This window comes from Rhincodon typus, chromosome 18 (assembly GCF_021869965.1).
Source record: "Rhincodon typus isolate 14 chromosome 18, sRhiTyp1.1, whole genome shotgun sequence".
In the NCBI taxonomy this organism is placed as follows: domain Eukaryota; kingdom Metazoa; phylum Chordata; class Chondrichthyes; order Orectolobiformes; family Rhincodontidae; genus Rhincodon; species Rhincodon typus.
The window spans coordinates 20,982,458-20,988,457 of record NC_063349.1 but is presented as its reverse complement, the minus strand read 5'-3'; the positions used below and the strand labels follow the sequence as shown (position 1 = coordinate 20,988,457).

The window sequence follows — 6,000 nt, the reverse complement described above, 5'->3', positions numbered from 1 at the left end:
GGTCTAGGCCCGAAACGTCAGCCTTCCTGCTCCTCTGATGCTGCTTGGCCTGCTCTGTTCATCCAGCTCTACACCTTGTTATCTCAGCATTTGTTACATGTTCAGTAGAGCTTAGAATTGCAAAAAGATTCTGATTGGTCAGGTTGTAGTTTAACACAGAATCTGTGAGGGGAGTGGATCAAATAAAAAGAAGCAAACAGACTCAAAGAAGTTAGCTCAATCTCTTTACTCTTTTTCCTGTTCCCTTGGTTTGAAAAAAATGCCCTTCTCCAACTCTCTGTCAAACAAACAGGGAATGACTAAATTCAAAGTTAACGTAAGAAATAATTCTAAAACCCAAGGAAAACGAAAGACCCTGCGTCCAATCAAGCAACCAGTGAAGAGTGATCATCACTATGTGGATTAACATCAAGGCATCATTGAAGAAGCAAACAGCTCAACTTACTCAGTTTTGTAACTTTAGACTGGTGATACCAAATTTTTTCTTCTCTCCACTTACAATATTTGTTGGGTTTTTTGTGTGTGCTTAAAAGAGATAATATTTAAGTCACACAATTTAGCAATCCTGTTGTTTGACTGTTCTTGTTAATGGTAGAAGTGTTACAATAGAGATTTTTTTTATTCTGAAAAAACCTGTGTGGTTTGTTTTTATCCTGGATAACACTAAGTCAGAGACAAATTGGGATTTGTGGCAGTTTTATTAAACCTTAAAATCTTTTGCAACTATAGGAATAGTGGGGCTTGAATTCTAAGTGAGTACCCAAGTGAGTCACGACAATTGTCAAGAAAATGGCATCCTATCTTACCTTCATCTTTCTGCTGTGGTTTACACATAGTAAGGCTAACGTCCAATGTATAAACTAATTTTATCTATACCTCACCGACAGAATACAGAAGGCAGCAGAAAGGGTTCCACATTTCAGCAGTCAGTAACATAGAGTCATAGAGATAAAATGGAAACAGACCCTTTGGTTCAACTCATCCATACTGACCAGTTATTCTAAATTAATCGAGTCCCATTTGCCAGCATTTGGCCCATATCCCTCTCAACCCTTCCCATTCATATACCTGTCCAGATGATGTCTTTTAAATGTTGTAATTGTACCAACGTCCACCACTAGGTCTGGCAGCTTATTCCATGCACACACCACCCTCTGCATGAAGAAGTTGCCCCTTAGGTCCCTTTGAAGTCTTTCCCCTCTCACCTTAAACCTATGACTTCGAGTTTTGGAATCCTCTACCCTGGGTAAAAGACCTTGGCTATTCACCCTATCCATGCCCTTCATGATTTTATAAACTTCTATAAGGTCACCTGTAAGCCTCCAACACTCCAGAGAAAATAGCCCCAGCCTATTCAGCCTCTCTCTGCAGCTCAAACCCTCCAACCCTGGAGACAAGGATTGAATGTAGTATTCCAAAGCCAGCCTAAACAATGTCCTGTACAGTCATAGCATGACATCCCAACTTCTATACTCAGTGCACTGACTAATAAAGGCAAGCATACCAAATTCCCTGCCCGGTCTACCTGCGACTCCACTTTCAAGGATCTACGAACCTGCACCCTAGCAACACTGGCAACACTCCCCATAACCTTACCATTCAGTGTATAGATCCTGTCCTGATTTGCCCTACCAAAATGCAGCACCTCAGATTTATCTAAATTAAACTCCATCTGCCACTCCTCAGCCCATTTGCCTATCTGATCATGGTCTCGTACTCCAAGATAGTCTTCTTCGCTGTCTACTACACCACCAATTTTGGTATCATCTGCAAACTTACTAACTATACATCCTATATTCACATCCAAATCATTTATATAAATGACAAAAAACAGTGGACCTGGCACTGATCCTTGCAGCACACAGCTGGTCACAGGCCTTCAATCCATAAAGCAACCCTCCACCACCACACTTTGTCTTCTACCTTCGAGACAATTTTGTATCCAAATGGCTAGCATTCACTGTATTCCTTGTGATCTAACCCCGTTAACTATGCAGAACCTACTCGAACACATTACCGAAGACCATATAGACAACATCCACCACTCTGCCTTCAATCATCTTTGTCACTTCTTCTAAAAACTCAATCAAGTTAGTGAAAACGATTTCCTGTGCACAAAGCCATGTTGACTATCCCTAATCAGTCCTGGCCTTTCCAAACACATGTAAATCCTGTCCCTCAGAATCCCCTCCAACAACTTACAGACTGCTGATTTCAGGCTCACTGGCCTATAGTTCTTCCCTGGCTTTTCTTTACCAACTTTCTTAAATGATGGCAGCACGTTAACCAACCTTCAGTCTTCTGGCACCTCACCCATGGCTATCGAAGATACAAATATATCAGAAAGGAGCCCAAATATCACTTGCTTAGCTTCCCACAAAGTTCTAGCGTACATCTGATCAAGTTGGGGGGACTTATTCAACTTTATAAGTTTTAAGATGTCCAGCACCTGATCCTCTGTAATAAGGACACTTTAAGATAACATTGTTTATTTCCCCAACTTCTTATATTCTTCTTCACAGTAAACACTGATGCAAAATTCTTGTTTAGTATATCAACAATCTCCTATGGTTCCACAGAGGGGACCTTGCTGATTTTTTGAGGGGACCTTGCTGATTTTTAAGGGGCCCTATTCCCACCCTAGTTACTGTTTTGTCCTTCGCGTATTTGTAGAATCCCTTTGGATTCTCCTTAACCCTATCTGCCAAAGCTATCTCATGTCCCCTTTTTGCCCACCTGATTTTCCTTGAGTATACTCCTACTGCCCTTATATTCCTCTAGGGATTCACTCAATCCCTGCTGTCTATACCTGACATCTGCTTCCTTCTTTTTCTTTAGCGAAACCTCAATTTTTCTAGTCATTCAGCGTTCTCTACACCTACCAACTTTGCCCTTCACAATAACAGAAACACACTGTCCCTGGATTGTTGTTATCTCATTTTTGAAGGCTTCCCACTTTCCAGCCATCCTGCGAATATCTACCCCAATCAACTTTTAAAAGTTATTGCCTAAAGCCATCAAAATTGGCCTTTCTTCAATGTAGAACTTTAATGTTTATATCAGGTCTATCAATTTCTATAACTATTTTAAAATTAATAGAATTATGATCACTGGCTGCAAAGCACTCCCTGACTGACACCTGTCATTTGTCCTGCCTTAATTCCCAAGAAAAGGTCAAGTTTTCCTCCTCCTCTAGTCAGTATATCCGAAAATTTTTTTGTAAACACTTAATTTCAACTCCATTCAAGCTCTTAACACTATGGCATTCCCAACCTGTGTTTGGAAAGTTAAAATCCCCTACAATTACAACCCTATTATTCTTACAGATAACTGAGATCTCCTTACAAATTTGCTTCTGAATTTCCCACTGACTGTTGCTTAGTCATGTTTAAAAACAAACTTCTGTTTCACCAATTCAATTCACCAAACCACTCACTCATAATTTCCCTTCCTAATGCTCCTGGTGGGCAAGTACAAGACTTCAATGTCCATCACCAAGAGTGGCTTGGTAGCACCACTACTGACCAAGTTGGTAAATCCTAGAGGACATAGCTGCTAGATTGGATCTACAGCAGATGAAGTTACTAACAAGCGGGGAAGAACCATACTTGACCTCACTCTCACTGTGCTAAATGGGATAATCTTCAAACAGATTTAATTACTCAAGGTTCGGGTATCCATGAGATTTTATGGGCCATCAGCAGTAGCAAAATAGCACAAAATTGGCCTGGCATATACCCCACTCTATAATCATCCCAGGGGATCAACTCTGGTTCTTTGAAGACTACAAAAAGACATGCAAGGAGCAGCACCAGGCATACCAAAAAAAAGCTGTCAACCTAGTTACAATACAGGAGCACTTACATGTCCAACACTGCATTGTGATGGACAAATAAACAACTCAGTGGAGAAGGAGTCTCTACAAATATCTCCATTGTCAATGATGTGGAAGATTAGCACAACAATGCAAGAGGTAAGGCTGAAAAATACGCAACAAGCATCTGTCAGAAGTGCCAAGTGGATGATCCACCTCAGCCAACTCTGAATGTCCCAAGCATCATGGGTGCCAGCCTTCAGCCAATCAGATTTGTTCCTTGACATCAAGAAAGAGCAGGAGGCACTCAATACTGCAAAGGCTATGGGCCCGGATAACATTCTGACAGTATCCAGGCAAAGCAGCCTGCTTCCAAAAACATTCACTCCCTCTACCATCAATGCACAGCAGCAACGACGTGTACCATTTACATAATGCACTGTAGAAATTCACGAAGGTTCCTGAGACAGCAGTTTCCAAACCTATGACCACTAAATCTAGAAGGATAAGAAGGCAGATACATGAGATCACCACTATCTGCAAGCACCTCGCCAAGCCATTCAGCATCCTGACTTGGAAATAAATCATTTTTCCTTCACTATCACTGGTTCAGAATCTTGGAACTTCATCTCTAACAGCTACACAACATGGACTGCAGCTGTTCAAGATAGCAGCTCACCAGTACCTTCTCTAGAACAATTAGAAATGACCATAAATGGTGGCCCAGCAACCTACATTCTCTGCATGATTTTTTTGAAAAATGCTGTATTTAAATGCATTTTGAAAATCCAGGCATTTCATTTCTACTGATTCCCCTCTATCCTCCAGTAATGTCACTTTGTCAAAAAAAAACTCCCAGAGCATAATTAAAGACAATTTCCCTTTCACAAAACCAAGCTGGCTCTGCCTGATCGCAATGCAATTTTCTAAGTATTTTGATATAATCTCCTTACTAATGGAGTGTAGTGCCTTCTCTATGACAGATATAAAGCTAACTGTTCCTTAGTTTCCTTTTTTTTCCTGAATAAAGGTGTTATCTTTTCCAATCTGCTGCAGCCCTTTTACAAGCTAATGAAGTTTGTAAGATTCTAAGTACATTTTTTAAGAGGTCATAAAGTCTTTTGAAATAGTGACTTAAGGACATAATTCTGAAGGAAGTATGCAACTTAAGTGCCTAGCAAGACATCTGAACTGAAGATTTATTAAGTGTTTATAAAGTTGAACTTTTATAGCATAGAGAGAAAAGAGACCAGGCAACAAGTTTAAGTTCAGTCCAGTTATGAGGTTTCAGTTCAGAAAAATTAGGATTTCAGTGCAGAAGAGCTTCTTCCGAGCAGAAGGGTTATAGTTTGTAAAGTCTCCAAACTGTGAGAGTTCATTTGGAAGCTTTCAAGCTGTCAAAACTGAAAAGAAGTTTCATTCACCAGAACTGGGAATAAGTCTCTACACCAGCAAAATGGGAGAGTTGGTTAAGTAAGAAATCAAAGAGCTATGATTGGAGTGGGCTGCATAGCTTCTCCTGCTAATTGATCGCTCCATTAAATTTTGACCATTGTCTTGCAACAACCTGTTTAGGAAACGCGTGCCTGTTACTGCATTTTTCTTTGCAGCCGGAAAAGGTTAACTTGCCAGGCTTGCTGCTGAATATCAGGCATTTCAAATACAGTGAGCATGAGGCATTTGTCCATTAATGAAATAAGCTACAGTTTAGTTTACAAGGCAGGAAATTACTACAAAGCTATTTCATTAGCATCTTGATTATCTATTGACTTGGATTCCTTTTCTATTTTGTCCATAAACCATGCTTTAAAACATCATATTTAAAATAACTTGTTCTCTAAACCTTTTGCAAAGAAAGGTCACAAAATTTCTTCAAGCTCAGGTCGTTATGAGTCAGTTTCATCCAGCAGCTAATCACTGTTTCTAATTAGTTTGCAATATTATTATTCTTCTAAATGTAGCACAGAAGTCCTTGTAATTTGATAGAATAAAAAAAACTAATGCGGACTGCAAAATTACATAAGCTTCAATAAAAGAAATAAAACCTTATCAATTTTTAGTGAGTGATTTTGGTTGAGAATTAGATATGCACCTGGGCATCAACTTTACCCTCCTGGTCTTCTTTCAAAAATGCCACAGTATTTTCTGTATTTATTTGCCAGGGTCCAAAGATAAGACATTCCCTC

The 6,000-nt window shown here is 39.7% G+C and overlaps 1 protein-coding gene across 1 annotated transcript in view; it reads right to left on the bottom strand.

Moving 5' to 3' along the window:
* LOC109920177 (voltage-dependent L-type calcium channel subunit alpha-1C-like) overlaps window positions 1-6,000 on the bottom strand; it is a 656,132-nt gene that overhangs the window by 481,178 nt on the left and 168,954 nt on the right. The gene's annotated exons all lie outside the window — the stretch shown is intronic.